The sequence below is a fragment of the Hordeum vulgare genome, chromosome 2H (genome assembly GCF_904849725.1).
Source record: "Hordeum vulgare subsp. vulgare chromosome 2H, MorexV3_pseudomolecules_assembly, whole genome shotgun sequence".
Taxonomy (NCBI): domain Eukaryota; kingdom Viridiplantae; phylum Streptophyta; class Magnoliopsida; order Poales; family Poaceae; genus Hordeum; species Hordeum vulgare.
Window position 1 is genome coordinate 577385169 of NC_058519.1, and position 25715 is coordinate 577410883.

The 25715-nt window shown below is 45.9% G+C and overlaps 74 non-coding genes across 74 annotated transcripts; all 74 read left to right on the forward strand.

Moving 5' to 3' along the window:
• Window positions 1-23: 23 nt before the first annotated feature.
• On the forward strand, window positions 24-142 carry LOC123434595. Its single transcript, XR_006625877.1, has one exon. It is a non-coding gene; the product is annotated as a 5S ribosomal RNA (ribosomal RNA).
• A 200-nt stretch (window positions 143-342) lies between these two features.
• LOC123431660 lies at window positions 343-461 on the forward strand. The gene has a single exon (XR_006623249.1). It is a non-coding gene; the product is annotated as a 5S ribosomal RNA (ribosomal RNA).
• A 194-nt stretch (window positions 462-655) lies between these two features.
• Window positions 656-774, forward strand: LOC123432326. Its single transcript, XR_006623915.1, has one exon. It is a non-coding gene; the product is annotated as a 5S ribosomal RNA (ribosomal RNA).
• A 206-nt stretch (window positions 775-980) lies between these two features.
• Window positions 981-1099, forward strand: LOC123438652. Its single transcript, XR_006629784.1, has one exon. It is a non-coding gene; the product is annotated as a 5S ribosomal RNA (ribosomal RNA).
• Window positions 1100-1311: 212 nt separating this feature from the next.
• LOC123438653 lies at window positions 1312-1430 on the forward strand. The gene has a single exon (XR_006629785.1). It is a non-coding gene; the product is annotated as a 5S ribosomal RNA (ribosomal RNA).
• Window positions 1431-1630: 200 nt separating this feature from the next.
• LOC123434596 lies at window positions 1631-1749 on the forward strand. Its single transcript, XR_006625878.1, has one exon. It is a non-coding gene; the product is annotated as a 5S ribosomal RNA (ribosomal RNA).
• Window positions 1750-1937: 188 nt separating this feature from the next.
• Window positions 1938-2056, forward strand: LOC123434920. The gene has a single exon (XR_006626187.1). It is a non-coding gene; the product is annotated as a 5S ribosomal RNA (ribosomal RNA).
• Window positions 2057-2244: 188 nt separating this feature from the next.
• LOC123432064 lies at window positions 2245-2363 on the forward strand. Its single transcript, XR_006623664.1, has one exon. It is a non-coding gene; the product is annotated as a 5S ribosomal RNA (ribosomal RNA).
• A 203-nt stretch (window positions 2364-2566) lies between these two features.
• LOC123438046 lies at window positions 2567-2685 on the forward strand. Its single transcript, XR_006629208.1, has one exon. It is a non-coding gene; the product is annotated as a 5S ribosomal RNA (ribosomal RNA).
• Window positions 2686-2882: 197 nt separating this feature from the next.
• On the forward strand, window positions 2883-3001 carry LOC123434597. The gene has a single exon (XR_006625879.1). It is a non-coding gene; the product is annotated as a 5S ribosomal RNA (ribosomal RNA).
• A 197-nt stretch (window positions 3002-3198) lies between these two features.
• On the forward strand, window positions 3199-3317 carry LOC123434598. The gene has a single exon (XR_006625880.1). It is a non-coding gene; the product is annotated as a 5S ribosomal RNA (ribosomal RNA).
• A 203-nt stretch (window positions 3318-3520) lies between these two features.
• On the forward strand, window positions 3521-3639 carry LOC123435428. Its single transcript, XR_006626679.1, has one exon. It is a non-coding gene; the product is annotated as a 5S ribosomal RNA (ribosomal RNA).
• Window positions 3640-4064: 425 nt separating this feature from the next.
• LOC123436869 lies at window positions 4065-4183 on the forward strand. Its single transcript, XR_006628076.1, has one exon. It is a non-coding gene; the product is annotated as a 5S ribosomal RNA (ribosomal RNA).
• Window positions 4184-4383: 200 nt separating this feature from the next.
• LOC123434599 lies at window positions 4384-4502 on the forward strand. Its single transcript, XR_006625881.1, has one exon. It is a non-coding gene; the product is annotated as a 5S ribosomal RNA (ribosomal RNA).
• A 179-nt stretch (window positions 4503-4681) lies between these two features.
• LOC123436442 lies at window positions 4682-4800 on the forward strand. The gene has a single exon (XR_006627667.1). It is a non-coding gene; the product is annotated as a 5S ribosomal RNA (ribosomal RNA).
• Window positions 4801-4982: 182 nt separating this feature from the next.
• On the forward strand, window positions 4983-5101 carry LOC123435084. The gene has a single exon (XR_006626346.1). It is a non-coding gene; the product is annotated as a 5S ribosomal RNA (ribosomal RNA).
• Window positions 5102-5301: 200 nt separating this feature from the next.
• On the forward strand, window positions 5302-5420 carry LOC123435018. The gene has a single exon (XR_006626279.1). It is a non-coding gene; the product is annotated as a 5S ribosomal RNA (ribosomal RNA).
• Window positions 5421-5614: 194 nt separating this feature from the next.
• LOC123432934 lies at window positions 5615-5733 on the forward strand. Its single transcript, XR_006624500.1, has one exon. It is a non-coding gene; the product is annotated as a 5S ribosomal RNA (ribosomal RNA).
• Window positions 5734-5936: 203 nt separating this feature from the next.
• Window positions 5937-6055, forward strand: LOC123435634. The gene has a single exon (XR_006626878.1). It is a non-coding gene; the product is annotated as a 5S ribosomal RNA (ribosomal RNA).
• A 188-nt stretch (window positions 6056-6243) lies between these two features.
• Window positions 6244-6362, forward strand: LOC123432935. Its single transcript, XR_006624501.1, has one exon. It is a non-coding gene; the product is annotated as a 5S ribosomal RNA (ribosomal RNA).
• Window positions 6363-6799: 437 nt separating this feature from the next.
• LOC123438132 lies at window positions 6800-6918 on the forward strand. Its single transcript, XR_006629292.1, has one exon. It is a non-coding gene; the product is annotated as a 5S ribosomal RNA (ribosomal RNA).
• A 468-nt stretch (window positions 6919-7386) lies between these two features.
• Window positions 7387-7505, forward strand: LOC123434897. The gene has a single exon (XR_006626166.1). It is a non-coding gene; the product is annotated as a 5S ribosomal RNA (ribosomal RNA).
• A 680-nt stretch (window positions 7506-8185) lies between these two features.
• LOC123434600 lies at window positions 8186-8304 on the forward strand. The gene has a single exon (XR_006625882.1). It is a non-coding gene; the product is annotated as a 5S ribosomal RNA (ribosomal RNA).
• Window positions 8305-8748: 444 nt separating this feature from the next.
• On the forward strand, window positions 8749-8867 carry LOC123436133. The gene has a single exon (XR_006627368.1). It is a non-coding gene; the product is annotated as a 5S ribosomal RNA (ribosomal RNA).
• A 184-nt stretch (window positions 8868-9051) lies between these two features.
• LOC123434601 lies at window positions 9052-9170 on the forward strand. Its single transcript, XR_006625883.1, has one exon. It is a non-coding gene; the product is annotated as a 5S ribosomal RNA (ribosomal RNA).
• A 191-nt stretch (window positions 9171-9361) lies between these two features.
• Window positions 9362-9480, forward strand: LOC123433037. Its single transcript, XR_006624596.1, has one exon. It is a non-coding gene; the product is annotated as a 5S ribosomal RNA (ribosomal RNA).
• Window positions 9481-9659: 179 nt separating this feature from the next.
• On the forward strand, window positions 9660-9778 carry LOC123436311. Its single transcript, XR_006627541.1, has one exon. It is a non-coding gene; the product is annotated as a 5S ribosomal RNA (ribosomal RNA).
• A 181-nt stretch (window positions 9779-9959) lies between these two features.
• On the forward strand, window positions 9960-10078 carry LOC123431877. The gene has a single exon (XR_006623475.1). It is a non-coding gene; the product is annotated as a 5S ribosomal RNA (ribosomal RNA).
• A 184-nt stretch (window positions 10079-10262) lies between these two features.
• LOC123431878 lies at window positions 10263-10381 on the forward strand. Its single transcript, XR_006623477.1, has one exon. It is a non-coding gene; the product is annotated as a 5S ribosomal RNA (ribosomal RNA).
• A 179-nt stretch (window positions 10382-10560) lies between these two features.
• Window positions 10561-10679, forward strand: LOC123435163. Its single transcript, XR_006626424.1, has one exon. It is a non-coding gene; the product is annotated as a 5S ribosomal RNA (ribosomal RNA).
• A 181-nt stretch (window positions 10680-10860) lies between these two features.
• LOC123431879 lies at window positions 10861-10979 on the forward strand. The gene has a single exon (XR_006623478.1). It is a non-coding gene; the product is annotated as a 5S ribosomal RNA (ribosomal RNA).
• A 184-nt stretch (window positions 10980-11163) lies between these two features.
• On the forward strand, window positions 11164-11282 carry LOC123431880. The gene has a single exon (XR_006623479.1). It is a non-coding gene; the product is annotated as a 5S ribosomal RNA (ribosomal RNA).
• Window positions 11283-11500: 218 nt separating this feature from the next.
• Window positions 11501-11619, forward strand: LOC123432491. Its single transcript, XR_006624070.1, has one exon. It is a non-coding gene; the product is annotated as a 5S ribosomal RNA (ribosomal RNA).
• A 182-nt stretch (window positions 11620-11801) lies between these two features.
• On the forward strand, window positions 11802-11920 carry LOC123436909. The gene has a single exon (XR_006628116.1). It is a non-coding gene; the product is annotated as a 5S ribosomal RNA (ribosomal RNA).
• Window positions 11921-12120: 200 nt separating this feature from the next.
• On the forward strand, window positions 12121-12239 carry LOC123434602. The gene has a single exon (XR_006625884.1). It is a non-coding gene; the product is annotated as a 5S ribosomal RNA (ribosomal RNA).
• Window positions 12240-12421: 182 nt separating this feature from the next.
• On the forward strand, window positions 12422-12540 carry LOC123438281. Its single transcript, XR_006629432.1, has one exon. It is a non-coding gene; the product is annotated as a 5S ribosomal RNA (ribosomal RNA).
• Window positions 12541-12711: 171 nt separating this feature from the next.
• On the forward strand, window positions 12712-12830 carry LOC123438282. Its single transcript, XR_006629433.1, has one exon. It is a non-coding gene; the product is annotated as a 5S ribosomal RNA (ribosomal RNA).
• Window positions 12831-13056: 226 nt separating this feature from the next.
• LOC123435914 lies at window positions 13057-13175 on the forward strand. Its single transcript, XR_006627157.1, has one exon. It is a non-coding gene; the product is annotated as a 5S ribosomal RNA (ribosomal RNA).
• Window positions 13176-13357: 182 nt separating this feature from the next.
• On the forward strand, window positions 13358-13475 carry LOC123438243. Its single transcript, XR_006629397.1, has one exon. It is a non-coding gene; the product is annotated as a 5S ribosomal RNA (ribosomal RNA).
• Window positions 13476-13672: 197 nt separating this feature from the next.
• Window positions 13673-13791, forward strand: LOC123436017. Its single transcript, XR_006627256.1, has one exon. It is a non-coding gene; the product is annotated as a 5S ribosomal RNA (ribosomal RNA).
• Window positions 13792-13976: 185 nt separating this feature from the next.
• Window positions 13977-14095, forward strand: LOC123438283. Its single transcript, XR_006629434.1, has one exon. It is a non-coding gene; the product is annotated as a 5S ribosomal RNA (ribosomal RNA).
• A 182-nt stretch (window positions 14096-14277) lies between these two features.
• On the forward strand, window positions 14278-14396 carry LOC123438284. The gene has a single exon (XR_006629435.1). It is a non-coding gene; the product is annotated as a 5S ribosomal RNA (ribosomal RNA).
• Window positions 14397-14608: 212 nt separating this feature from the next.
• LOC123435915 lies at window positions 14609-14727 on the forward strand. Its single transcript, XR_006627158.1, has one exon. It is a non-coding gene; the product is annotated as a 5S ribosomal RNA (ribosomal RNA).
• A 182-nt stretch (window positions 14728-14909) lies between these two features.
• LOC123432791 lies at window positions 14910-15027 on the forward strand. The gene has a single exon (XR_006624360.1). It is a non-coding gene; the product is annotated as a 5S ribosomal RNA (ribosomal RNA).
• A 206-nt stretch (window positions 15028-15233) lies between these two features.
• Window positions 15234-15352, forward strand: LOC123434604. The gene has a single exon (XR_006625886.1). It is a non-coding gene; the product is annotated as a 5S ribosomal RNA (ribosomal RNA).
• Window positions 15353-15536: 184 nt separating this feature from the next.
• Window positions 15537-15655, forward strand: LOC123434605. The gene has a single exon (XR_006625887.1). It is a non-coding gene; the product is annotated as a 5S ribosomal RNA (ribosomal RNA).
• Window positions 15656-15846: 191 nt separating this feature from the next.
• Window positions 15847-15965, forward strand: LOC123434606. Its single transcript, XR_006625888.1, has one exon. It is a non-coding gene; the product is annotated as a 5S ribosomal RNA (ribosomal RNA).
• Window positions 15966-16147: 182 nt separating this feature from the next.
• On the forward strand, window positions 16148-16266 carry LOC123435416. The gene has a single exon (XR_006626668.1). It is a non-coding gene; the product is annotated as a 5S ribosomal RNA (ribosomal RNA).
• A 188-nt stretch (window positions 16267-16454) lies between these two features.
• Window positions 16455-16573, forward strand: LOC123436871. Its single transcript, XR_006628078.1, has one exon. It is a non-coding gene; the product is annotated as a 5S ribosomal RNA (ribosomal RNA).
• A 191-nt stretch (window positions 16574-16764) lies between these two features.
• LOC123438133 lies at window positions 16765-16883 on the forward strand. Its single transcript, XR_006629293.1, has one exon. It is a non-coding gene; the product is annotated as a 5S ribosomal RNA (ribosomal RNA).
• A 206-nt stretch (window positions 16884-17089) lies between these two features.
• On the forward strand, window positions 17090-17208 carry LOC123434608. Its single transcript, XR_006625889.1, has one exon. It is a non-coding gene; the product is annotated as a 5S ribosomal RNA (ribosomal RNA).
• Window positions 17209-17426: 218 nt separating this feature from the next.
• LOC123436983 lies at window positions 17427-17545 on the forward strand. The gene has a single exon (XR_006628188.1). It is a non-coding gene; the product is annotated as a 5S ribosomal RNA (ribosomal RNA).
• A 209-nt stretch (window positions 17546-17754) lies between these two features.
• LOC123432577 lies at window positions 17755-17873 on the forward strand. Its single transcript, XR_006624153.1, has one exon. It is a non-coding gene; the product is annotated as a 5S ribosomal RNA (ribosomal RNA).
• Window positions 17874-18058: 185 nt separating this feature from the next.
• Window positions 18059-18177, forward strand: LOC123432476. The gene has a single exon (XR_006624056.1). It is a non-coding gene; the product is annotated as a 5S ribosomal RNA (ribosomal RNA).
• A 203-nt stretch (window positions 18178-18380) lies between these two features.
• LOC123438655 lies at window positions 18381-18499 on the forward strand. Its single transcript, XR_006629787.1, has one exon. It is a non-coding gene; the product is annotated as a 5S ribosomal RNA (ribosomal RNA).
• Window positions 18500-18693: 194 nt separating this feature from the next.
• Window positions 18694-18812, forward strand: LOC123434609. Its single transcript, XR_006625890.1, has one exon. It is a non-coding gene; the product is annotated as a 5S ribosomal RNA (ribosomal RNA).
• Window positions 18813-18997: 185 nt separating this feature from the next.
• LOC123435605 lies at window positions 18998-19116 on the forward strand. Its single transcript, XR_006626849.1, has one exon. It is a non-coding gene; the product is annotated as a 5S ribosomal RNA (ribosomal RNA).
• Window positions 19117-19307: 191 nt separating this feature from the next.
• On the forward strand, window positions 19308-19426 carry LOC123432065. The gene has a single exon (XR_006623665.1). It is a non-coding gene; the product is annotated as a 5S ribosomal RNA (ribosomal RNA).
• A 200-nt stretch (window positions 19427-19626) lies between these two features.
• Window positions 19627-19745, forward strand: LOC123438047. The gene has a single exon (XR_006629209.1). It is a non-coding gene; the product is annotated as a 5S ribosomal RNA (ribosomal RNA).
• A 188-nt stretch (window positions 19746-19933) lies between these two features.
• On the forward strand, window positions 19934-20052 carry LOC123434610. The gene has a single exon (XR_006625891.1). It is a non-coding gene; the product is annotated as a 5S ribosomal RNA (ribosomal RNA).
• A 182-nt stretch (window positions 20053-20234) lies between these two features.
• LOC123434611 lies at window positions 20235-20353 on the forward strand. Its single transcript, XR_006625892.1, has one exon. It is a non-coding gene; the product is annotated as a 5S ribosomal RNA (ribosomal RNA).
• A 197-nt stretch (window positions 20354-20550) lies between these two features.
• Window positions 20551-20669, forward strand: LOC123438592. Its single transcript, XR_006629728.1, has one exon. It is a non-coding gene; the product is annotated as a 5S ribosomal RNA (ribosomal RNA).
• Window positions 20670-20854: 185 nt separating this feature from the next.
• On the forward strand, window positions 20855-20973 carry LOC123436872. The gene has a single exon (XR_006628079.1). It is a non-coding gene; the product is annotated as a 5S ribosomal RNA (ribosomal RNA).
• A 194-nt stretch (window positions 20974-21167) lies between these two features.
• On the forward strand, window positions 21168-21286 carry LOC123437148. Its single transcript, XR_006628344.1, has one exon. It is a non-coding gene; the product is annotated as a 5S ribosomal RNA (ribosomal RNA).
• A 185-nt stretch (window positions 21287-21471) lies between these two features.
• LOC123434612 lies at window positions 21472-21590 on the forward strand. Its single transcript, XR_006625894.1, has one exon. It is a non-coding gene; the product is annotated as a 5S ribosomal RNA (ribosomal RNA).
• Window positions 21591-21769: 179 nt separating this feature from the next.
• LOC123434613 lies at window positions 21770-21888 on the forward strand. Its single transcript, XR_006625895.1, has one exon. It is a non-coding gene; the product is annotated as a 5S ribosomal RNA (ribosomal RNA).
• A 197-nt stretch (window positions 21889-22085) lies between these two features.
• Window positions 22086-22204, forward strand: LOC123434614. The gene has a single exon (XR_006625896.1). It is a non-coding gene; the product is annotated as a 5S ribosomal RNA (ribosomal RNA).
• Window positions 22205-22404: 200 nt separating this feature from the next.
• LOC123432605 lies at window positions 22405-22523 on the forward strand. The gene has a single exon (XR_006624180.1). It is a non-coding gene; the product is annotated as a 5S ribosomal RNA (ribosomal RNA).
• A 427-nt stretch (window positions 22524-22950) lies between these two features.
• On the forward strand, window positions 22951-23069 carry LOC123434616. Its single transcript, XR_006625898.1, has one exon. It is a non-coding gene; the product is annotated as a 5S ribosomal RNA (ribosomal RNA).
• Window positions 23070-23516: 447 nt separating this feature from the next.
• LOC123436295 lies at window positions 23517-23635 on the forward strand. The gene has a single exon (XR_006627525.1). It is a non-coding gene; the product is annotated as a 5S ribosomal RNA (ribosomal RNA).
• A 695-nt stretch (window positions 23636-24330) lies between these two features.
• On the forward strand, window positions 24331-24449 carry LOC123438696. The gene has a single exon (XR_006629823.1). It is a non-coding gene; the product is annotated as a 5S ribosomal RNA (ribosomal RNA).
• A 420-nt stretch (window positions 24450-24869) lies between these two features.
• Window positions 24870-24988, forward strand: LOC123434617. Its single transcript, XR_006625899.1, has one exon. It is a non-coding gene; the product is annotated as a 5S ribosomal RNA (ribosomal RNA).
• A 212-nt stretch (window positions 24989-25200) lies between these two features.
• On the forward strand, window positions 25201-25319 carry LOC123435058. The gene has a single exon (XR_006626320.1). It is a non-coding gene; the product is annotated as a 5S ribosomal RNA (ribosomal RNA).
• A 191-nt stretch (window positions 25320-25510) lies between these two features.
• LOC123438333 lies at window positions 25511-25629 on the forward strand. The gene has a single exon (XR_006629482.1). It is a non-coding gene; the product is annotated as a 5S ribosomal RNA (ribosomal RNA).
• The last annotated feature ends 86 nt before the right edge of the window (window positions 25630-25715 follow it).

A 25715-nucleotide genomic window follows, 5' to 3' on the forward strand; every position in this document is an offset into this window, starting at 1 on the left:
GAACAAATAGATAGTTGCATGTCGGATGCGATCATACCAGCACTAAAGCACCGGATCCCATCAGAACTCCGAAGTTAAGCGTGCTTGGGCGAGAGTAGTACTAGGATGGGTGACCTCCTGGGAAGTCCTCGTGTTGCATTCCCCTTTTTAAATATATTTTTGCGCCACGTGACAAGGATGACGCGGGACCGTGATCTATATGACCTCATTTTCTTATTTTTGACGATTACTGTGTGACTTTTCCCACCGCGCTTGACACCCAACGACTAGTAGTAGTAGTAGTAGTAGTAGTAGTAGTAGTAGTAGGGGCAAGCATAAGGAACAAATAGATAGTTGCATGTCGGATGCGATCATACCAGCACTAAAGCACCGGATCCCATCAGAACTCCGAAGTTAAGCTTGCTTGGGCAAGAGTAGTACTAGGATGGGTGACCTCCTGGGAAGTCCTCGTGTTGCATTCCCCTTTTTAAATATATTTTTGCGGCACGTGACAAGGATGACGCGGGACCGTGATCTATATGACCTCATTTTCTTATTTTTGACGATTACTGTGTGACTTTTCCCACCGCGCTTGACACCCAACGACTAGTAGTAGTAGTAGTAGTAGTAGTAGTAGTAGGGGCAAGCATAAGGAAGAAATAGATAGTTGCATGTCGGATGCGATCATACGAGCACTAAAGCACCGGATCCCATCAGAACTCCGAAGTTAAGCGTGCTTGGGCGAGAGTAGTACTAGGATGGGTGACCTCCTCGGAAGTCCTCGTGTTGCATTTCCCTTTTTAAATATATTTTTGCGGCACGTGACAAGGATGACGCGGTACCGTGATCTATATGACCTCATTTTCTTATTTTTGACGATTACTGTGTGACTTTTCCCACCGCGCTTGACACCCAACGACTAGTAGTAGTAGTAGTAGTAGTAGTAGTAGTAGTAGTAGTAGTAGGGGCAAGCATAAGGAACAAATAGATAGTTGCATGTCGGATGCGATCATACCAGCACTAAAGCACCGGATCCCATCAGAACTCCGAAGTTAAGCGTACTTGGGCGAGAGTAGTACTAGGATGGGTGACCTCCTCGGAAGTCCTCGTGTTGCATTCCCCTTTTTAAATATATTTTTGCGGCACGTGACAAGGATGACGCGGGAGCGTGATCTATATGACCTCATTTTCTTATTTTTGACGATTACTGTGTGACTTTTCCCACCGCGCTTGACACCCAACGACTAGTAGTAGTAGTAGTAGTAGTAGTAGTAGTAGTAGTAGTAGTAGTAGTAGGGGCAAGCATAAGGAAGAAATAGATAGTTGCATGTCGGATGCGATCATACCAGCACTAAAGCACCGGATCCCATCAGAACTCCGAAGTTAAGCGTACTTGGGCGAGAGTAGTACTAGGATGGGTGACCTCCTCGGAAGTCCTCGTGTTGCATTCCCCTTTTTAAATATATTTTTGCGGCACGTGACAAGGATGACGCGGGAGCGTGATCTATATGATCTCATTTTCTTATTTTTGACGATTACTGTGTGACTTTTCCCACCGCGCTTGACACCCAACGACTAGTAGTAGTAGTAGTAGTAGTAGTAGTAGTAGTAGTAGGGGCAAGCATAAGGAAGAAATAGATAGTTGCATGTGGGATGCGATCATACCAGCACTAAAGCACCGGATCCCATCAGAACTCCGAAGTTAAGCGTGCTTGGGCGAGAGTAGTACTAGGATGGGTGACCTCCTGGGAAGTCCTCGTGTTGCATTCCCCTTTTTAAATATATTTTTGCGCCACGTGACAAGGATGACGCGGAAGCGTGATCTATATGACCTCATTTTCTTATTTTTGACGATTACTGTGTGACTTTTCCCACCGCGCTTGATACCCAACGACTAGTAGTAGTAGTAGTAGTAGTAGTAGGGGCAAGCATAAGGAACAAATAGATAGTTGCATGTCGGATGCGATCATACCAGCACTAAAGCACCGGATCCCATCAGAACTCCGAAGTTAAGCGTGCTTGGGCGAGAGTAGTACTAGGATGGGTGACCTCATGGGAAGTCCTCGTGTTGCATTCCCCTTTTTAAATATATTTTTGCGCCACATGACAAGGATGACGCGGGACCGTGATCTATATGACCTCATTTTCTTATTTTTGACGATTACTGTGTGACTTTTCCCACCGCGCTTGACACCCAACGACTAGTAGTAGTAGTAGTAGTAGTAGTAGGGGCAAGCATAAGGAACAAATAGATAGTTGCATGTCGGATGCGATCATACCAGCACTAAAGCATCGGATCCCATCAGAACTCCGAAGTTAAGCGTGCTTGGGCGAGAGTAGTACTAGGATGTGTGACCTCCTGGGAAGTCCTCGTGTTGCATTCCCCTTTTTCAATATATTTTTGCGCCACGTGACAAGGATGACGCGGGACCGTGATCTATATGACCTCATTTTCTTATTTTTGACGATTACTGTGTGACTTTTCCCACCGCGCTTGACACCCAACGACTAGTAGTAGTAGTAGTAGTAGTAGTAGTAGTAGTAGTAGTAGGGGCAAGCATAAGGAAGAAATAGATAGTTGCATGTCGGATGCGATCATACCAGCACTAAAGCACCGGATCCCATCAGAACTCCGAAGTTAAGCGTGCTTGGGCGAGAGTAGTACTAGGATGGGTGACCTCCTGGGAAGTCCTCTTGTTGCATTCCCCTTTTTAAATATATTTTTGCGCCACGTGACAAGGATGACGCGGGAGCGTGATCTATATGACCTCATTTTCTTATTTTTGACGATTACTGTGTGACTTTTCCCACCGCGCTTGACACCCAACGACTAGTAGTAGTAGTAGTAGTAGTAGTAGTAGTAGTAGGGGCAAGCATAAGGAACAAATAGATAGTTGCATGTCGGATGCGATCATACCAGCACTAAAGCACCGGATCCCATCAGAACTCCGAAGTTAAGCGTGCTTGGGCGAGAGTAGTACTAGGATGGGTGACCTCCTGGGAAGTCCTCGTGTTGCATTCCCCTTTTTAAATATATTTTTGCGCCACGTGACAAGGATGACGCGGGAGCGTGATCTATATGACCTCATTTTCTTATTTTTGACGATTACTGTGTGACTTTTCCCACCGCGCTTGACACCCAACGACTAGTAGTAGTAGTTGTAGTAGTAGTAGTAGTAGTAGGGGCAAGCATAAGGAACAAATAGATAGTTGCATGTCGGATGCGATCATACCAGCACTAAAGCACCGGATCCCATCAGAACTCCGAAGTTAAGCGTGCTTGGGCGAGAGTAGTACTAGGATGGGTGACCTCCTGGGAAGTCCTCGTGTTGCATTCCCCTTTTTAAATATATTTTTGCGGCACGTGACAAGGATGATGCGGGACCGTGATCTATATGACCTCATTTTCTTATTTTTGACGATTACTGTGTGACTTTTCCCACCGCGCTTGACACCCAACGACTAGTAGTAGTAGTAGTAGTAGTAGTAGTAGTAGTAGTAGTAGGGGCAAGCATAAGGAACAAATAGATAGTTGCATGTCGGATGCGATCATACCAGCACTGAAGCACCGGATCCCATCAGAACTCCGAAGTTAAGCGTGCTTGGGCGAGAGTAGTACTAGGATGGGTGACCTCCTGGGAAGTCCTCGTGTTGCATTTCCCTTTTTAAATATATTTTTGCGCCACGTGACAAGGATGACGCGGGAGCGTGATCTATATGACCTCATTTTCTTATTTTTGACGATTACTGTGTGACTTTTCCCACCGCGCTTGACACCCAACGACTAGTAGTAGTAGTAGTAGTAGTAGTAGCAAGCATAAGGAACAAATAGATAGTTGCATGTCGGATGCGATCATACCAGCACTAAAGCACCGGATCCCATCAGAACTCCGAAGTTAAGCGTACTTGGGCAAGAGCGCCACGTGACAAGGATGACGCGGGAGCGTGATCTATATGACCTCATTTTCTTATTTTTGACGATTACTGTGTGACTTTTCCCACCGCGCTTGACACCCAACGACTAGTAGTAGTAGTAGTAGTAGTAGTAGGGGCAAGCATAAGGAACAAATAGATAGTTGCATGTCGGATGCGATCATACCAGCACTAAAGCACCGGATCCCATCAGAACTCCGAAGTTAAGCGTACTTGGGCGAGAGTAGTACTAGGATGGGTGACCTCCTGGGAAGTCCTCGTGTTGCATTCCCCTTTTTAAATATATTTTTGCGGCACGTGACAAGGATGACGCGGGACCGTGATCTATATGACCTCATTTTCTTATTTTTGACGATTACTGTGTGACTTTTCCCACCGCGCTTGACACCCAACGACTAGTAGTAGTAGTAGTAGTAGTAGTAGTAGTAGCAGTAGGGGCAAGCATAAGGAAGAAATAGATAGTTGCATGTCGGATGCGATCATACCAGCACTAAAGCACCGGATCCCATCAGAACTCCGAAGTTAAGCGTGCTTGGGCGAGAGTAGTACTAGGATGGGTGACCTCCTGGGAAGTCCTCGTGTTGCATTCCCCTTTTTAAATATATTTTTGCGCCACGTGACAAGGATGACGCGGGAGCGTGATCTATATGACCTCATTTTCTTATTTTTGACGATTACTGTGTGACTTTTCCCACCGCGCTTGACACCCAACGACTAGTAGTAGTAGTAGTAGGGGCAAGCATAAGGAACAAATAGATAGTTGCATGTCGGATGCGATCATACCAGCACTAAAGCATCGGATCCCATCAGAACTCCGAAGTTAAGCGTGCTTGGGCGAGAGTAGTACTAGGATGGGTGACCTCCTGGGAAGTCCTCGTGTTGCATTCCCCTTTTTAAATATATTTTTGCGCCACATGACAAGGATGACGCGGGACCGTGATCTATATGACCTCATTTTCTTATTTTTGACGATTACTGTGTGACTTTTCCCACCGCGCTTGACACCCAACGACTAGTAGTAGTAGTAGTAGTAGGGGCAAGCATAAGGAACAAATAGATAGTTGCATGTCGGATGCGATCATACCAGCACTAAAGCACCGGATCCCATCAGAACTCCGAAGTTAAGCGTGCTTGGGCGAGAGTAGTACTAAGATGGGTGACCTCCTGGGAAGTCCTCGTGTTGCATTCCCCTTTTTCAATATATTTTTGCGCCACGTGACAAGGATGACGCGGGACCGTGATCTATATGACCTCATTTTCTTATTTTTGACGATTACTGTGTGACTTTTCCCACCGCGCTTGACACCCAACGACTAGTAGTAGTATTAGTAGTAGTAGTAGTAGTAGTAGTAGGGGCAAGCATAAGGAACAAATAGATAGTTGCATGTCGGATGCGATCATACCAGCACTAAAGCACCGGATCCCATCAGAACTCCGAAGTTAAGCGTGCTTGGGCGAGATTAGTACTAGGATGGGTGACCTCCTGGGAAGTCCTCGTGTTGCATTCCCCTTTTTAAATATATTTTTGCGCCACGTGACAAGGATGACGCGGGAGCGTGATCTATATGACCTCATTTTCTTATTTTTGACGATTACTGTGTGACTTTTCCCACCGCGCTTGACACCCAACGACTAGTAGTAGTAGTAGTAGTAGTAGTAGTAGTAGGGGCAAGCATAAGGAACAAATAGATAGTTGCATGTCGGATGCGATCATACTAGCACTAAAGCACCAGATCCCATCAGAACTCCGAAGTTAAGCGTGCTTCGGCGAGAGTAGTACTAGGATGGGTGACCTCCTGGGAAGTCCTCATGTTGCATTCCCCTTTTTAAATATATTTTTACGCCACGTGACAAGGATGACGCGGGACCGTGATCTATATGACCTCATTTTCTTATTTTTGACGATTACTGTGTGACTTTTCCCACCGCGCTTGACACCCAACGACTAGTAGTAGTATTAGTAGTAGTAGTAGTAGTAGTAGTAGTAGGGGCAAGCATAAGGAACAAATAGATAGTTGCATGTCGGATGCGATCATACTAGCACTAAAGCACCGGATCCCATCAGAACTCCGAAGTTAAGCGTGCTTGGGCGAGAGTAGTACTAGGATGGGTGACCTCCTGGGAAGTCCTCGTGTTGCATTCCCCTTTTTAAATATATTTTTGCGCCACGTGACAAGGATGACGCGGGAGCGTGATCTATATGACCTCATTTTCTTATTTTTGACGATTACTGTGTGACTTTTCCCACCGCGCTTGACACCCAACGACTAGTAGTAGTAGTAGTAGTAGTAGTAGGGGCAAGCATAAGGAACAAATAGATAGTTGCATGTCGGATGCGATCATACTAGCACTAAAGCACCAGATCCCATCAGAACTCCGAAGTTAAGCGTGCTTCGGCGAGAGTAGTACTAGGATGGGTGACCTCCTGGGAAGTCCTCATGTTGCATTCCCCTTTTTAAATATATTTTTACGCCACGTGACAAGGATGACGCGGGACCGTGATCTATATGACCTCATTTTCTTATTTTTGACGATTACTGTGTGACTTTTCCCACCGCGCTTGACACCCAACGACTAGTAGTAGTAGTAGTAGTAGTAGTAGTAGTAGTAGTAGTAGTAGTAGTAGTAGGGCGAGAGTAGTACTAGGATGGGTGACCTCCTGGGAAGTCCTCGTGTTGCATTCCCCTTTTTAAATATATTTTTGCGCCACGTGACAAGGATGATGCGGGAGCGTGATCTATATGACCTCATTTTCTTATTTTTGACGATTACTGTGTGACTTTTCCCACCGCGCTTGACACCCAACGACTAGTAGTAGTAGTAGTAGTAGTGGTAGTAGTAGTAGTAGTAGGGGCAAGCATAAGGAACAAATAGATAGTTGCATGTCGGATGCGATCATACCAGCACTAAAGCACCGGATCCCATCAGAACTCCGAAGTTAAGCGTGCTTGGGCGAGAGTAGTACTAGGATTGGTGACCTCCTGGGAAGTCCTCGTGTTGCATTCCCCTTTTTAAATATATTTTTGCGCCACGTGACAAGGATGACGCGGGACCGTGATCTATATGACCTCATTTTCTTATTTTTGACGATTACTGTGTGACTTTTCCCACCGCGCTTGACACCCAACGACTAGTAGTAGTAGTAGTAGTAGTAGTAGTAGTAGTAGTAGTAGTAGTAGTAGTAGTAGTAGTAGTAGTAGGGCGAGAGTAGTACTAGGATGGGTGACCTCCTGGGAAGTCCTCGTGTTGCATTCCCTGGGTGACCTCCTGGGAAGTCCTCGTGTTGCATTCCCCTTTTTAAATATATTTTTGCGCCACGTGACAAGGATGACGCGGGACCGTGATCTATATAACCTCATTTTCTTATTTTTGACGATTACTGTGTGACTTTTCCCACCGCGCTTGACACCCAACGACTAGTAGTAGTAGTAGTAGTAGGGGCAAGCATAAGGAACAAATAGATAGTTGCATGTCGGATGCAATCATACCAGCACTAAAGCACCGGATCCCATCAGAACTCCGAAGTTAAGCGTGCTTGGGCGAGAGTAGTACTAGGATGGGTGACCTCCTGGGAAGTCCTCGTGTTGCATTCCCCTTTTTAAATATATTTTTGCGCCACGTGACAAGGATGACGCGGGAACGTGATCTATATGACCTCATATTCTTATTTTTGACGATTACTGTGTGACTTTTCCCACCGCGCTTGACACCCAACGACTAGTAGTAGTAGTAGTAGTAGTAGTAGTAGTAGTAGTAGGGGCAAGCATAAGGAACAAATAGATAGTTGCATGTCGGATGCGATCATACCAGCACTAAAGCACCGGATCCCATCAGAACTCATGTTGCATTCCCCTTTTTAAATATATTTTTACGCCACGTGACAAGGATGACGCGGGACCGTGATCTATATGACTTCATTTTCTTATTTTTGACGATTACTGTGTGACTTTTCCCACCGCGCTTGACACCCAACGACTAGTAGTAGTAGTAGTAGTAGTAGTAGTAGTAGTAGGGCGAGAGTAGTACTAGGATGGGTGACCTCCTGGGAAGTCCTCGTGTTGCATTCCCCTTTTTAAATATATTTTTGCGCCACGTGACAAGGATGACGCGGGAGCGTGATCTATATGACCTCATTTTCTTATTTTTGACGATTACTGTGTGACTTTTCCCACCGCGCTTGACACCCAACGACTAGTAGTAGTAGTAGTAGTAGTGGTAGTAGTAGTAGTAGTAGTAGGGGCAAGCATAAGGAACAAATAGATAGTTGCATGTCGGATGCGATCATACCAGCACTAAAGCACCGGATCCCATCAGAACTCCGAAGTTAAGCGTGCTTGGGCGAGAGTAGTACTAGGATGGGTGACCTCCTGGGAAGTCCTCGTGTTGCATTCCCCTTTTTAAATATATTTTTGCGCCACGTGACAAGGATGACGCGGGACCGTGATCTATATGACCTCATTTTCTTATTTTTGACGATTACTGTGTGACTTTTCCCACCGCGCTTGACACCCAACGACTAGTAGTAGTAGTAGTAGTAGTAGTAGTAGTAGTAGTAGTAGTAGGGCGAGAGTAGTACTAGGATGGGTGACCTCCTCGGAAGTCCTCGTGTTGCATTCCCTGGGTGACCTCCTGGGAAGTCCTCGTGTTGCATTCCCCTTTTTAAATATATTTTTGCGCCACGTGACAAGGATGACGCGGGACCGTGATCTATATAACCTCATTTTCTTATTTTTGACGATTACTGTGTGACTTTTCCCACCGCGCTTGACACCCAACGACTAGTAGTAGTAGTAGTAGTAGGGGCAAGCATAAGGAACAAATAGATAGTTGCATGTCGGATGCGATCATACCAGCACTAAAGCACCAGATCCCATCAGAACTCCGAAGTTAAGCGTGCTTGGGCGAGAGTAGTACTAGGATGGGTGACCTCCTGGGAAGTCCTCGTGTTGCATTCCCCTTTTTAAATATATTTTTGCGCCACGTGACAAGGATGACGCGGGACCGTGATCTATATGACCTCATTTTCTTATTTTTGACGATTACTGTGTGACTTTTCCCACCGCGCTTGACACCCAACGACTAGTAGTAGTAGTAGTAGTAGTAGGGCAAGCATAAGGAACAAATAGATAGTTGCATGTCGGATGCGATCATACCAGCACTAAAGCACCGGATCCCATCAGAACTCCGAAGTTAAGCGTGCTTGGGCGAGAGTAGTACTAGGATGGGTGACCTCCTGGGAAGTCCTCGTGTTGCATTCCCCTTTTTAAATATATTTTTGCGCCACGTGACAAGGATGACGCGGGAGCGTGATCTATATGACCTCATTTTCTTATTTTTGACGATTACTGTGTGACTTTTCCCACCGCGCTTGACACCCAACGACTAGTAGTAGTAGTAGTAGTAGTAGTAGTAGGGGCAAGCATAAGGAACAAATAGATAGTTGCATGTCTGATGCGATCATACCAGCACTAAAGCACTGGATCCCATCAGAACTCCGAAGTTAAGCGTGCTTGTGCTAGAGTAGTACTAGGATGGGTGACCTCCTGGGAAGTCCTCGTGTTGCATTCCCCTTTTTAAATATATTTTTGCGCCACGTGACAAGGATGACGCGGGACCGTCATCTATATGACCTCATTTTCTTATTTTTGACGATTACTGTGTGACTTTTCCCACCGCGCTTGACACCCAACGACTAGTAGTAGTAGTAGTAGGGGCAAGCATAAGGAACAAATAGATAGTTGCATGTCGGATGTGATCATACCAGCACTAAAGCACCGGATCCCATCAGAACTCCGAAGTTAAGCGTGCTTGGGCGAGAGTAGTACTAGGATGGGTGACCTCCTGGGAAGTCCTTGTGTTGCATTCCCCTTTTTAAATATATTTTTGCGCCACGTGACAAGGACGACGCGGGACCGTGATCTATATGACCTCATTTTCTTATTTTTGACGATTACTGTGTGACTTTTCCCACCGCGCTTGACACCCAACGACTAGTAGTAGTAGTAGTAGTAGGGCAAGCATAAGGAACAAATAGATAGTTGCATGTCGGATGCGATCATACCAGCACTAAAGCATCGGATCCCATCAGAACTCCGAACTTAAGCGTGCTTGGGCGAGAGTAGTACTAGGATGGGTGACCTCCTGGGAAGTCCTCGTGTTGCATTCCCCTTTTTAAATATATTTTTGCGCCACGTGACAAGGACGACGCGGGACCGTGATCTATATGACCTCATTTTCTTATTTTTGACGATTACTGTGTGACTTTTCCCACCGCGCTTGACACCCAACGACTAGTAGTAGTAGTAGTAGTAGTAGGGCAAGCATAAGGAACAAATAGATAGTTGCATGTCGGATGCGATCATACCAGCACTAAAGCATCGGATCCCATCAGAACTCCGAACTTAAGCGTGCTTGGGCGAGAGTAGTACTAGGATGGGTGACCTCCTGGGAAGTCCTCGTGTTGCATTCCCCTTTTTAAATATATTTTTGCGCCACGTGACAAGGATGACGCGGGACCGTGATCTATATGACCTCATTTTCTTATTTTTGACGATTACTGTGTGACTTTTCCCACCGCGCTTGACACCCAACGACTAGTAGTAGTAGTAGTAGGGGCAAGCATAAGGAACAAATAGATAGTTGCATGTCGGATGTGATCATACCAGCACTAAAGCACCGGATCCCATCAGAACTCCGAAGTTAAGCGTGCTTGGGCGAGAGTAGTACTAGGATGGGTGACCTCCTGGGAAGTCCTCGTGTTGCATTCCCCTTTTTAAATATATTTTTGCGCCACGTGACAAGGACGACGCGGGACCGTGATCTATATGACCTCATCTTCTTATTTTTGACGATTACTGTGTGACTTTTCCCACCGCGCTTGACACCCAACGACTAGTAGTAGTAGTAGTAGTAGGGCAAGCATAAGGAACAAATAGATAGTTGCATGTCGGATGCGATCATACCAGCACTAAAGCATCGGATCCCATCAGAACTCCGAACTTAAGCGTGCTTGGGCGAGAGTAGTACTAGGATGGGTGACCTCCTGGGAAGTCCTCGTGTTGCATTCCCCTTTTTAAATATATTTTTGCGCCACGTGACAAGGACGACGCGGGACCGTGATCTATATGACCTCATTTTCTTATTTTTGACGATTACTGTGTGACTTTTCCCACCGCGCTTGACACCCAACGACTAGTAGTAGTAGTAGTAGTAGTAGGGCAAGCATAAGGAACAAATAGATAGTTGCATGTCGGATGCGATCATACCAGCACTAAAGCATCGGATCCCATCAGAACTCCGAACTTAAGCGTGCTTGGGCGAGAGTAGTACTAGGATGGGTGACCTCCTGGGAAGTCCTCGTGTTGCATTCCCCTTTTTAAATATATTTTTGCGCCACGTGACAAGGATGACGCGGGACCGTGATCTATATGACCTCATTTTCTTATTTTTGACGATTACTGTGTGACTTTTCCCACCGCGCTTGACACCCAACGACTAGTAGTAGTAGTAGTAGTAGTAGTAGTAGTAGTAGTAGTATTAGTAGTAGTAGTAGGGGCAAGCATAAGGAACAAATAGATGGTTGCATGTCGGATGCGATCATACCAGCACTGAAGCACCGGATCCCATCACAACTCCGAAGTTAAGCGTGTTTGGGCGAGAGTAGTACTAGGATGGGTGACCTCCTGGGAAGTCCTCGTGTTGCATTCCCCTTTTTAAATATATTTTTGCGCCACGTGACAAGGATGACGCGGGAGCGTGATCTATATGACCTCATTTTCTTATTTTTGACGATTACTGTGTGACTTTTCCCACCGCGCTTGACACCCAACGACTAGTAGTAGTAGTAGTAGTAGGGGCAAGCATAAGGAACAAATAGATAGTTGCATGTCGGATGCGATCATACCAGCACTAAAGCACCGGATCCCATCAGAACTCCGAAGTTAAGCGTGCTTGGGCGAGAGTAGTACTAGGATGGGTGACCTCCTGGGAAGTCCTAGTGTTGCATTCCCCTTTTTAAATATATTTTTGCGCCACGTGACAAGGATGACGCGGGAGCGTGATCTATATGACCTCATTTTCTTATTTTTGACGATTACTGTGTGACTTTTCCCACCGCGCTTGACACCCAACGACTAGTAGTAGTAGTAGTACTACTAGTAGTAGTAGTAGTAGGGGCAAGCATAAGGAACAAATAGATAGTTGCATGTCGGATGCGATCATACCAGCACTAAAGCACCGGATCCCATCAGAACTCCGAAGTTAAGCGTGCTTGGGCGAGAGTAGTACTAGGATGGGTGACCTCCTGGGAAGTCCTCGTGTTGCATTCCCCTTTTTAAATATATTTTTGCGCCACGTGACAAGGATGACGCGGGACCGTGATCTATATGACCTCATTTTCTTATTTTTGACGATTACTGTGTGACTTTTCCCACCGCGCTTGACACCCAACGACTAGTAGTAGTAGTAGTAGTAGGGGCAAGCATAAGGAACAAATAGATAGTTGCATGTTGGATGCGATCATACCAGCACTAAAGCACCGGATCCCATCAGAACTCCGAAGTTAAGCGTGCTTGGGCGATAGTAGTACTAGGATGGGTGACCTCTTGGGAAGTCCTCGTGTTGCATTCCCCTTTTTAGCGCCACGTGACAAGGATGACGCGGGACCGTGATCTATATGACCTCATTTTCTTATTTTTGACGATTACTGTGTGACTTTTCCCACCGCGCTTGACACCCAACGACTAGTAGTAGTAGTAGTAGTAGGGGCAAGCATAAGGAACAAATAGATAGTTGCATGTCGGATGCGATCATACCAGCACTAAAGCACCGGATCCCATCAGAACTCCGAAGTTAAGCGTGCTTGGGCGATAGTAGTACTAGGATGGGTGACCTCTTGGGAAGTCCTCGTGTTGCATTCCCCTTTTTAAATATATTTTTGCGCCACGTGACAAGGATGACGCGGGAGCGTGATCTATATGACCTCATTTTCTTATTTTTGACGATTACTGTGTGACTTTTCCCACCGCGCTTGACACCCAACGACTAGTAGTAGTAGTAGTAGTAGTAGTAGTAGTAGTAGTAGTAGTAGTAGTATAGTAGTAGTAGTAGGGGCAAGCATAAGGAACAAATAGATGGTTGCATGTCGGATGCGATCATACCAGCACTGAAGCACCGGATCCCATCAGAACTCCGAAGTTAAGCGTGTTTGGGCGAGAGTAGTACTAGGATGGGTGACCTCCTGGGAAGTCCTCGTGTTGCATTCCCCTTTTTAAATATATTTTTGCGCCACGTGACAAGGATGACGCGGGAGCGTGATCTATATGACCTCATTTTCTTATTTTTGACGATTACTGTGTGACTTTTCCCACCGCGCTTGACACCCAACGACTAGTAGTAGTAGTAGTAGTAGGGGCAAGCATAAGGAACAAATAGATAGTTGCATGTCGGATGCGATCATACCAGCACTAAAGCACCGGATCCCATCAGAACTCCGAAGTTAAGCGTGCTTGGGCGAGAGTAGTACTAGGATGGGTGACCTCCTGGAAGTCCTCGTGTTGCATTCCCCTTTTTAAATATATTTTTGCGCCACGTGACAAGGATGACGCGGGAGCGTGATCTATATGACCTCATTTTCTTATTTTTGACGATTACTGTGTGACTTCTCCCACCGCGCTTGACACCCAACGACTAGTAGTAGTAGTAGTAGTAGTAGTAGTAGTAGTAGGGGCAAGCATAAGGAACAAATAGATAGTTGCATGTCGGATGCGATCATACCAGCACTAAAGCACCGGATCCCATCAGAACTCCGAAGTTAAGCGTGCTTGGGCGAGAGTAGTACTAGGATGGTTGACCTCCTGGGAAGTCCTCGTGTTGCATTCCCCTTTTTAAATATATTTTTGCGCCACGTGACAAGGATGACGCGGGACCGTGATCTATATGACCTCATTTTCTTATTTTTGACGATTACTGTGTGACTTTTCCCACCGCGCTTGACACCCAACGACTAGTAGTAGTAGTAGTAGTAGTAGGGGCAAGCATAAGGAACAAATAGATAGTTGCATGTTGGATGCGATCATACCAGCACTAAAGCACCGGATCCCATCAGAACTCCGAAGTTAAGCGTGCTTGGGCGATAGTAGTACTAGGATGGGTGACCTCTTGGGAAGTCCTCGTGTTGCATTCCCCTTTTTAAATATATTTTTGCGCCACGTGACAAGGATGACGCGGGACCGTGATCTATATGACCTCATTTTCTTATTTTTGACGATTACTGTGTGACTTTTCCCACCGCGCTTGACACCCAACGACTAGTAGTAGTAGTAGTAGTAGGGGCAAGCATAAGGAACAAATAGATAGTTGCATGTCGGATGCGATCATACCAGCACTAAAGCACCGGATCCCATCAGAACTCCGAAGTTAAGCGTGCTTGGGCGATAGTAGTACTAGGATGGGTGACCTCTTGGGAAGTCCTCGTGTTGCATTCCCCTTTTTAAATATATTTTTGCGCCACGTGACAAGGATGACGCGGGAGCGTGATCTATATGACCTCATTTTCTTATTTTTGACGATTACTGTGTGACTTTTCCCACCGCGCTTGACACCCAACGACTAGTAGTAGTAGTAGTAGTAGTAGTAGTAGTAGTATTAGTAGTAGTAGTAGGGGCAAGCATAAGGAACAAATAGATGGTTGCATGTCGGATGCGATCATACCAGCACTGAAGCACCGGATCCCATCAGAACTCCGAAGTTAAGCGTGTTTGGGCGAGAGTAGTACTAGGATGGGTGACCTCCTGGGAAGTCCTCGTGTTGCATTCCCCTTTTTAAATATATTTTTGCGCCACGTGACAAGGATGACGCGGGAGCGTGATCTATATGACCTCATTTTCTTATTTTTGACGATTACTGTGTGACTTTTCCCACCGCGCTTGACACCCAACGACTAGTAGTAGTAGTAGTAGTAGGGGCAAGCATAAGGAACAAATAGATAGTTGCATGTCGGATGCGATCATACCAGCACTAAAGCACCGGATCCCATCAGAACTCCGAAGTTAAGCGTGCTTGGGCGAGAGTAGTACTAGGATGCGTGACCTCCTGGAAGTCCTCGTGTTGCATTCCCCTTTTTAAATATATTTTTGCGCCACGTGACAAGGATGACGCGGGAGCGTGATCTATATGACCTCATTTTCTTATTTTTGACGATTACTGTGTGACTTCTCCCACCGCGCTTGACACCCAACGACTAGTAGTAGTAGTAGTAGTAGTAGTAGTAGTAGTAGTAGTAGTAGGGGCAAGCATAAGGAACAAATAGATAGTTGCATGTCGGATGCGATCATACCAGCACTAAAGCACCGGATCCCATCAGAACTCCGAAGTTAAGCGTGCTTGGGCGAGAGTAGTACTAGGATGGGTGACCTCCTGGGAAGTCCTCGTGTTGCATTCCCCTTTTTAAATATATTTTTGCGCCACGTGACAAGGATGACGCGGGACCGTGATCTATATGACCTCATTTTCTTATTTTTGACGATTACTGTGTGACTTTTCCCACCGCGCTTGACACCCAACGACTAGTAGTAGTAGTAGTAGTAGTAGGGCAAGCATAAGGAACAAATAGATAGTTGCATGTCGGATGCGATCATACCAGCACTAAAGCACCGGATCCCATCAGAACTCCGAAGTTAAGCGTGCTTGGGCGAGAGTAGTACTAGGATGGGTGACCTCCTGGGAAGTCCTCGTGTTGCATTCCCCTTTTTAAATAAATTTTTGCGCCACGTGACAAGGATGACGCAGGACCGTGATCTATATGACCTCATTTTCTTATTTTTGACGATTACTGTGTGACTTATCCCACCGCGCTTGACACCCAACGACTAGTAGTAGTAGTAGTAGTAGTAGTAGTAGGGGCAAGCATAAGGAACAAATAGATAGTTGCATGTCGGATGCGATCATACCAGCACTAAAGCACCGGATCCCATCAGAACTCCGAAGTTAAGCGTGCTTGGGCGAGAGTAGTACTAGGATGGGTGACCTCCTGGGAAGTCCTCGTGTTGCATTCCCCCTTTTAAATATATTTTTGCGGCACGTGACAAGGATGACGCGGGACCGTGATCTATATGAGCTCATTTTCTTATTTTTGACGATTACTGTGTGACTTTTCCCACCGCGCTTGACACCCAACGACTAGTAGTAGTAGTAGTAGTAGGGGCAAGCATAAGGAACAAATAGATAGTTGCATGTCGGATGCGATCATACCAGCACTAAAGCACCGGATCCCATCAGAACTCCGAAGTTAAGCGTGCTTGGGCGAGAGTAGTACTAGGATGGGTGACCTCCTGGGAAGTCCTCGTGTTGCATTTCCCTTTTTAAATATATTTTTGCGCCACGTGACAAGGATGACGCGGGAGCGTGATCTATATGACCTCATTTTCTTATTTTTGACGATTACTGTGTGACTTTTTTCACCGCGCTTGACACCCAACGACTAGTAGTAGTAGTAGTAGTAGTAGTAGGGGCAAGCATAAGGAACAAATAGATAGTTGCATGTCGGATGCGATCATACCAGCACTAAAGCACCGGATCCCATCAGAACTCCGAAGTTAAGCGTACTTGGGCGAGAGTAGTACTAGGATGGGTGACCTCCTGGGAAGTCCTCGTGTTGCATTCCCCTTTTTAAATATATTTTTGCGGCACGTGACAAGGATGACGCGGGACCGTGATCTATATGACCTCATTTTCTTATTTTTGACGATTACTGTGTGACTTTTCCCACCGCGCTTGACACCCAACGACTAGTAGTAGTAGTAGTAGTAGTAGTAGTAGGGGCAAGCATAAGGAAGAAATAGATAGTTGCATGTCGGATGCGATCATACCAGCACTAAAGCACCGGATCCCATCAGAACTCCGAAGTTAAGCGTGCTTGGGCGAGAGTAGTACTAGGATTGGTGACCTCCTGGGAAGTCCTCGTGTTGCATTCCCCTTTTTAAATATATTTTTGCGCCACGTGACAAGGATGACGCGGGAGCGTGATCTATATGACCTCATTTTCTTATTTTTGACGATTACTGTGTGACTTTTCCCACCGCGCTTGACACCCAACGACTAGTAGTAGTAGTACTAGTAGTAGTAGTCGTAGTAGTAGTAGTAGGGGCAAGCATAAGGAACAAATAGATAGTTGCATGTCGGATGCGATCATACCAGCACTAAAGCACCGGATCCCATCAGAACTCCGAAGTTAAGCGTGCTTGGGCGAGAGTAGTACTAGGATGGGTGACCTCCTGGGAAGTCCTCGTGTTGCATTCCCCTTTTTAAATATATTTTTGCGCCACGTGACAAGGATGACGCGGGACCGTGATCTATATGACCTCATTTTCTTATTTTTGACGATTACTGTGTGACTTTTCCCACCGCGCTTGACACCCAACGACTAGTAGTAGTAGTAGTAGTAGTAGTAGTAGTAGTAGTAGTAGTAGTAGTAGTAGTAGGGGCAAGCATAAGGAACAAATAGATAGTTGCATGTCGGATGCGATCATACCAGCACTAAAGCACCGGATCCCATCAGAACTCCGAAGTTAAGCGTGCTTGGGCGAGAGTAGTACTAGGATGGGTGACCTCCTGGAAAGTCCTCGTGTTGCATTCCCCTTTTTAAATATATTTTTGCGGCACGTGACAAGGATGACGCGGGACCGTGATCTATATGACCTCATTTTCTTATTTTTGACGATTACTGTGTGACTTTTCCCACCGCGCTTGACACCCAACGACTAGTAGTAGTAGTAGTAGTAGTAGTAGTAGTAGTAGTAGTAGTAGTAGGGGCAAGCATAAGGAAGAAATAGATAGTTGCATGTCGGATGCGATCATACCAGCACTAAAGCACCGGATCCCATCAGAACTCCGAAGTTAAGCGTGCTTGCGCGAGAGTAGTACTAGGATGGGTGACCTCCTCGGAAGTCCTCGTGTTGCATTTCCCTTTTTAAATATATTTTTGCGGCACGTGACAAGGATGACGCGGGACCGTGATCTATATGACCTCATTTTCTTATTTTTGACGATTACTGTGTGACTTTTCCCACCGCGCTTGACACCCAACGACTAGTAGTAGTAGTACTAGTAGTAGGGGCAAGCATAAGGAACAAATAGATAGTTGCATGTCGGATGCGATCATACCAGCACTAAAGCACCGGATCCCATCAGAACTCCGAAGTTAAGCGTACTTGGGCGAGAGTAGTACTAGGATGGGTGACCTCCTCGAAAGTCCTCGTGTTGCATTCCCCTTTTTAAATATATTTTTGCGGCACGTGACAAGGATGACGCGGGAGCGTGATCTATATGACCTCATTTTCTTATTTTTGACGATTACTGTGTGACTTTTCCCACCGCGCTTGACACCCAACGACTAGTAGTAGTAGTAGTAGTAGTAGTAGTAGTAGTAGTAGTAGGGGCAAGCATAAGGAAGAAATAGATAGTTGCATGTCGGATGCGATCATACCAGCACTAAAGCACCGGATCCCATCAGAACTCCGAAGTTAAGCGTACTTGGGCGAGAGTAGTACTAGGATGGGTGACCTCCTCGGAAGTCCTCGTGTTGCATTCCCCTTTTTAAATATATTTTTGCGGCACGTGACAAGGATGACGCGGGACCGTGATCTATATGACCTCATTTTCTTATTTTTGACGATTACTGTGTGACTTTTCCCACCGCGCTTGACACCCAACGACTAGTAGTAGTAGTAGTAGTAGTAGTAGTAGTAGGGGCAAGCATAAGGAAGAAATAGATAGTTGCATGTCGGATGCGATCATACCAGCACTAAAGCACCGGATCCCATCAGAACTCCGAAGTTAAGCGTGCTTGGGCGAGAGTAGTACTAGGATGGGTGACCTCCTGGGAAGTCCTCGTGTTGCATTCCCCTTTTTAAATATATTTTTGCGCCACGTGACAAGGATGACGCGGGAGCGTGATCTATATGACCTCATTTTCTTATTTTTGACGATTACTGTGTGACTTTTCCCACCGCGCTTGACACCCAACGACTAGTAGTAGTAGTAGTAGTAGTAGGGGCAAGCATAAGGAACAAATAGATAGTTGCATGTCGGATGCGATCATACCAGCACTAAAGCACCGGATCCCATCAGAACTCCGTAGTTAAGCGTGCTTGGGCGAGAGTAGTACTAGGATGGGTGACCTCATGGGAAGTCCTCGTGTTGCATTCCCCTTTTTAAATATATTTTTGCGCCACATGACAAGGATGACGCGGGACCGTGATCTATATGACCTCATTTTCTTATTTTTGACGATTACTGTGTGACTTTTCCCACCGCGCTTGACACCCAACGACTAGTAGTAGTAGTAGTAGTAGTAGTAGTAGGGGCAAGCATAAGGAACAAATAGATAGTTGCATGTCGGATGCGATCATACCAGCACTAAAGCATCGGATCCCATCAGAACTCCGAAGTTAAGCGTGCTTGGGCGAGAGTAGTACTAGGATGTGTGACCTCCTGGGAAGTCCTCGTGTTGCATTCCCCTTTTTCAATATATTTTTGCGCCACGTGACAAGGATGACGCGGGACCGTGATCTATATGACCTCATTTTCTTATTTTTGACGATTACTGTGTGACTTTTCCCACCGCGCTTGACACCCAACGACTAGTAGTAGTAGTAGTAGTAGTAGTAGTAGTAGTAGTAGGGGCAAGCATAAGGAAGAAATAGATAGTTGCATGTCGGATGCGATCATACCAGCACTAAAGCACCGGATCCCATCAGAACTCCGAAGTTAAGCGTGCTTGGGCGAGAGTAGTACTAGGATGGGTGACCTCCTGGGAAGTCCTCTTGTTGCATTCCCCTTTTTAAATATATTTTTGCGCCACGTGACAAGGATGACGCGGGAGCGTGATCTATATGACCTCATTTTCTTATTTTTGACGATTACTGTGTGACTTTTCCCACCGCGCTTGACACCCAACGACTAGTAGTAGTAGTAGTAGTAGTAGTAGGGGCAAGCATAAGGAACAAATAGATAGTTGCATGTCGGATGCGATCATACCAGCACTAAAGCACCGGATCCCATCAGAACTCCGAAGTTAAGCGTGCTTGGGCGAGAGTAGTACTAGGATGGGTGACCTCCTGGGAAGTCCTCGTGTTGCATTCCCTTTTTTAAATATATTTTTGCGGCACGTGACAAGGATGACGCGGGACCGTGATCTATATGACCTCATTTTCTTATTTTTGACGATTACTGTGTGACTTTTCCCACCGCGCTTGACACCCAACGATTAGTAGTAGTAGTAGTAGTAGGGGCAAGCATAAGGAACAAATAGATAGTTGCATGTCGGATGCGATCATACCAGCACTAAAGCACCGGATCCCATCAGAACTCCGAAGTTAAGCGTGCTTGGGCGAGAGTAGTACTAGGATGGGTGACCTCCTGGGAAGTCCTCGTGTTGCATTCCCCTTTTTAAATATATTTTTGCGGCACGTGACAAGGATGACGCGGGACCGTGATCTATATGACCTCATTTTCTTATTTTTGACGATTACTGTGTGACTTTTGCCACCGCGCTTGACACCCAACGACTAGTAGTAGTAGTAGTAGTAGTAGTAGTAGTAGTAGGGGCAAGCATAAGGAACAAATAGATAGTTGCATGTCGGATGCGATCATACCAGCACTAAAGCACCGGATCCCATCAGAACTCCGAAGTTAAGCGTGCTTGGGCGAGAGTAGTACTAGGACGGGTGACCTCCTGGGAAGTCCTTGTGTTGCATTTCCCTTTTTAAATATATTTTTGCGCCACGTGACAAGGATGACGCGGGAGCGTGATCTATATGACCTCATTTTCTTATTTTTGACGATTACTGTGTGACTTTTCCCACCGCGCTTGACACCCAACTACTAGTAGTAGTAGTAGTAGTAGTAGGGGCAAGCATAAGGAACAAATAGATAGTTGTATGTCGGATGCGATCATACCAGCACTAAAGCACCGGATCCCATCAGAACTCCGAAGTTAAGCGTACTTGGGCGAGAGTAGTACTAGGATGGGTGACCTCCTGGGAAGTCCTCGTGTTGCATTCCCCTTTTTAAATATATTTTTGCGGCACGTGACAAGGATGACGCGGGACCGTGATCTATATGACCTCATTTTCTTATTTTTGACGATTACTGTGTGACTTTTCCCACCGCGCTTGACACCCAACGACTAGTAGTAGTAGTAGTAGTAGTAGTAGTAGTAGGGGCAAGCATAAGGAAGAAATAGATAGTTGCATGTCGGATGCGATCATACCAGCACTAAAGCAACGGATCCCATCAGAACTCCGAAGTTAAGCGTGCTTGGGCGAGAGTAGTACTAGGATGGGTGACCTCCTGGGAAGTCCTCGTGTTGCATTCCCCTTTTTAAATATATTTTTGCGCCACGTGACAAGGATGACGCGGGAGCGTGATCTATATGACCTCATTTTCTTATTTTTGACGATTACTGTGTGACTTTTCCCACCGCGCTTGACACCCAACGACTAGTAGTAGTAGTAGTAGTAGTAGGGGCAAGCATAAGGAACAAATAGATAGTTGCATGTCGGATGCGATCATACCAGCACTAAAGCACCGGATCCCATCAGAACTCCGAAGTTAAGCGTGCTTGGGCGAGAGTAGTACTAGGATGGGTGACCTCCTGGGAAGTCCTCGTGTTGCATTCCCCTTTTTAAATATATTTTTGCGCCACATGACAAGGATGACGCGGGACCGTGATCTATATGACCTCATTTTCTTATTTTTGACGATTACTGTGTGACTTTTCCCACCGCGCTTGACACCCAACGACTAGTAGTAGTAGTAGTAGGGGCAAGCAGAAGGAACAAATAGATAGTTGCATGTCGGATGCGATCATACCAGCACTAAAGCACCGGATCCCATCAGAACTCCGAAGTTAAGCGTGCTTGGGCGAGAGTAGTACTAGGATGGGTGACCTCCTGGGAAGTCCTCGTGTTGCATTCCCCTTTTTCAATATATTTTCGCGCCACGTGACAAGGATGACGCGGGACCGTGATCTATATGACTTCATTTTCTTATTTTTGACGATTACTGTGTGACTTTTCCCACCGCGCTTGACACCCAACGACTAGTAGTAGTATTAGTAGTAGTAGTAGTAGTAGTAGGGGCAAGCATAAGGAACAAATAGATAGTTGCATGTCGGATGCGATCATACCAGCACTAAAGCACCGGATCCCATCAGAACTCCGAAGTTAAGCGTGCTTGGGCGAGAGTAGTACTAGGATGGGTGACCTCCTGGGAAGTCCTCGTGTTGCATTCCCCTTTTTAAATATATTTTTGCGCCACGTGACAAGGATGACGCGGGAGCGTGATCTATATGACCTCATTTTCTTATTTTTGAAGATTACTGTGTGACTTTTCCCACCGCGCTTGACACCCAACGACTAGTAGTAGTAGTAGTAGTAGTAGTAGTAGTAGTAGTAGGGGCAAGCATAAGGAACAAATAGATAGTTGCATGTCGGATGCGATCATACTAGCACTAAAGCACCAGATCCCATTAGAACTCCGAAGTTAAGCGTGCTTGGGCGAGAGTAGTACTAGGATGGGTGACCTCCTGGGAAGTCCTCATGTTGCATTCCCCTTTTTAAATATATTTTTACGCCACGTGACAAGGATGACGCGGGACCGTGATCTATATGACCTCATTTTCTTATTTTTGACGATTACTATGTGACTTTTCCCACCGCGCTTGACACCCAACGACTAGTAGTAGTAGTAGTAGTAGTAGTAGTAGTAGTAGGGCGAGAGTAGTACTAGGATGGGTGACCTCCTCGGAAGTCCTCGTGTTGCATTCCCCTTTTTAAATATATTTTTGCGCCACGTGACAAGGATGACGCGGGAGCGTGATCTATATGACCTCATTTTCTTATTTTTGACGATTACTGTGTGACTTTCCCACCGCGCTTGACACCCAACAACTAGTAGTAGTAGTAGTAGTGGTAGTAGTAGTAGTAGTAGTAGTAGTAGTAGGGGCAAGCATAAGGAACAAATAGATAGTTGCATGTCGGATGCGATCATACCAGCACTAAAGCACCGGATCCCATCAGAACTCCGAAGTTAAGCGTGCTTGGGCGAGAGTAGTACTAGGATGGGTGACCTCCTGGGAAGTCCTCGTGTTGCATTCCCCTTTTTAAATATATTTTTGCGCCACGTGACAAGGATGACGCGGGACCGTGATCTATATGACCTCATTTTCTTATTTTTGACGATTACTGTGTGACTTTTCCCACCGCGCTTGACACCCAACGACTAGTAGTAGTAGTAGTAGTAGTAGTAGTAGTAGTAGTAGTAGTAGTAGTAGGGCGAGAGTAGTACTAGGATGGGTGACCTCCTGGGAAGTCCTCGTGTTGCATTCCCTGGGTGACCTCCTGGGAAGTCCTCGTGTTGCATTCCCCTTTTTAAATATATTTTTGCGCCACGTGACAAGGATGACGCGGGACCGTGATCTATATAACCTCATTTTCTTATTTTTGACGATTACTGTGTGACTTTTCCCACCGCGCTTGACACCCAACGACTAGTAGTAGTAGTAGTAGGGGCAAGCATAAGGAACAAATAGATAGTTGCATGTCGGATGCGATCATACCAGCACTAAAGCACCGGATCCCATCAGAACTCCGAAGTTAAGCGTGCTTGGGCGAGAGTAGTACTAGGATGGGTGACCTCCTCGGAAGTCCTCGTGTTGCATTCCCCTTTTTAAATATATTTTTGCGCCACGTGACAAGGATGACGCGGGAACGTGATCTATATGACCTCATTTTCTTATTTTTGACGATTACTGTGTGACTTTTCCCACCGCGCTTGACACCCAACGACTAGTAGTAGTAGTAGTAGTAGTAGTAGTAGTAGTAGTAGTAGTAGGGGCAAGCATAAGGAACAAATAGATAGTTGCATGTCGGATGCGATCATACCAGCACTAAAGCACCGGATCCCATCAGAACTCATGTTGCATTCCCCTTTTTAAATATATTTTTACGCCACGTGACAAGGATGACGCGGGACCGTGATCTATATGACCTCATTTTCTTATTTTTGACGATTACTGTGTGACTTTTCCCACCGCGCTTGACACCCAACGACTAGTAGTAGTAGTAGTAGTAGTAGTAGTAGTAGTAGTAGTAGTAGGGCGAGAGTAGTACTAGGATGGGTGACCTCCTGGGAAGTCCTCGTGTTGCATTCCCCTTTTTAAATATATTTTTGCGCCACGTGACAAGGATGACGCGGGAGCGTGATCTATATGACCTCATTTTCTTATTTTTGACGATTACTCTGTGACTTTTCCCACCGCGCTTGACACCCAACGACTAGTAGTAGTAGTAGTAGTAGTAGTAGTAGTAGTAGTAGTAGTTGGGGCAAGCATAAGGAACAAATAGATAGTTGCATGTCGGATGCGATCATAACAGCACTAAAGCACCGGATCCCATCAGAACTCCGAAGTTAAGCGTGCTTGGGCGAGAGTAGTACTAGGTTGGGTGACCTCCTGGGAAGTCCTCGTGTTGCATTCCCCTTTTTAAATATATTTTTGCGCCACGTGACAAGGATGACGCGGGACCGTGATCTATATGACCTCATTTTCTTATTTTTGACGATTACTGTGTGACTTTTCCCACCGCGCTTGACACCCAACGACTAGTAGTAGTAGTAGTAGTAGGGCGAGAGTAGTACTAGGATGGGTGACCTCCTGGGAAGTCCTCGTGTTGCATTCCCTGGGTGACCTCCTGGGAAGTCCTCGTGTTGCATTCCCCTTTTTAAATATATTTTTGCGCCACGTGACAAGGATGACGCGGGACCGTGATCTATATAACCTCATTTTCTTATTTTTGACGATTACTGTGTGACTTTTCCCACCGCGCTTGACACCCAACGACTAGTAGTAGTAGTAGTAGTAGGGGCAAGCATAAGGAACAAATAGATAGTTGCATGTCGGATGCGATCATACCAGCACTAAAGCACCGGATCCCATCAGAACTCCGAAGTTAAGCGTGCTTGGGCGAGAGTAGTACTAGGATGGGTGACCTCCTGGGAAGTCCTCGTGTTGCATTCCCCTTTTTAAATATATTTTCGCGCCACGTGACAAGGATGACGCGGGACCGTGATCTATATGACCTCATTTTCTTATTTTTGACGATTACTGTGTGACTTTTCCCACCGCGCTTGACACCCAACGACTAGTAGTAGTAGTAGTAGTAGTAGTAGTAGTACTAGTACTAGTAGTAGTAGGGGCAAGCATAAGGAACAAATAGATAGTTGCATGTCGGATGCGATCATACCAGCACTAAAGCACCGGATCCCATTAGAACTCCGAAGTTAAGCGTGCTTGGGCGAGAGTAGTACTAGGATGGGTGACCTCCTGGGAAGTCCTCGTGTTGCATTCCCCTTTTTAAATATATTTTTGCGCCACGTGACAAGGATGACGCGGGAGCGTGATCTATATGACCTCATTTTCTTATTTTTGACGATTACTGTGTGACTTTTCCCACCCCGCTTGACACCCAACGACTAGTAGTAGTAGTAGTAGTAGTAGTAGTAGGGGCAAGCATAAGGAACAAATAGATAGTTGCATGTCGGATGCGATCATACCAGCACTAAAGCACCGGATCCCATCAGAACTCTGAAGTTAAGCGTGCTTGGGCAAGAGTAGTACTAGGATGGGTGACCTCCTGGGAAGTCCTCGTGTTGCATTCCCCTTTTTAAATATATTTTTGCGCCACGTGACAAGGATGACGCGGGACCGTGATCTATATGACCTCATTTTCTTATTTTTGACGATT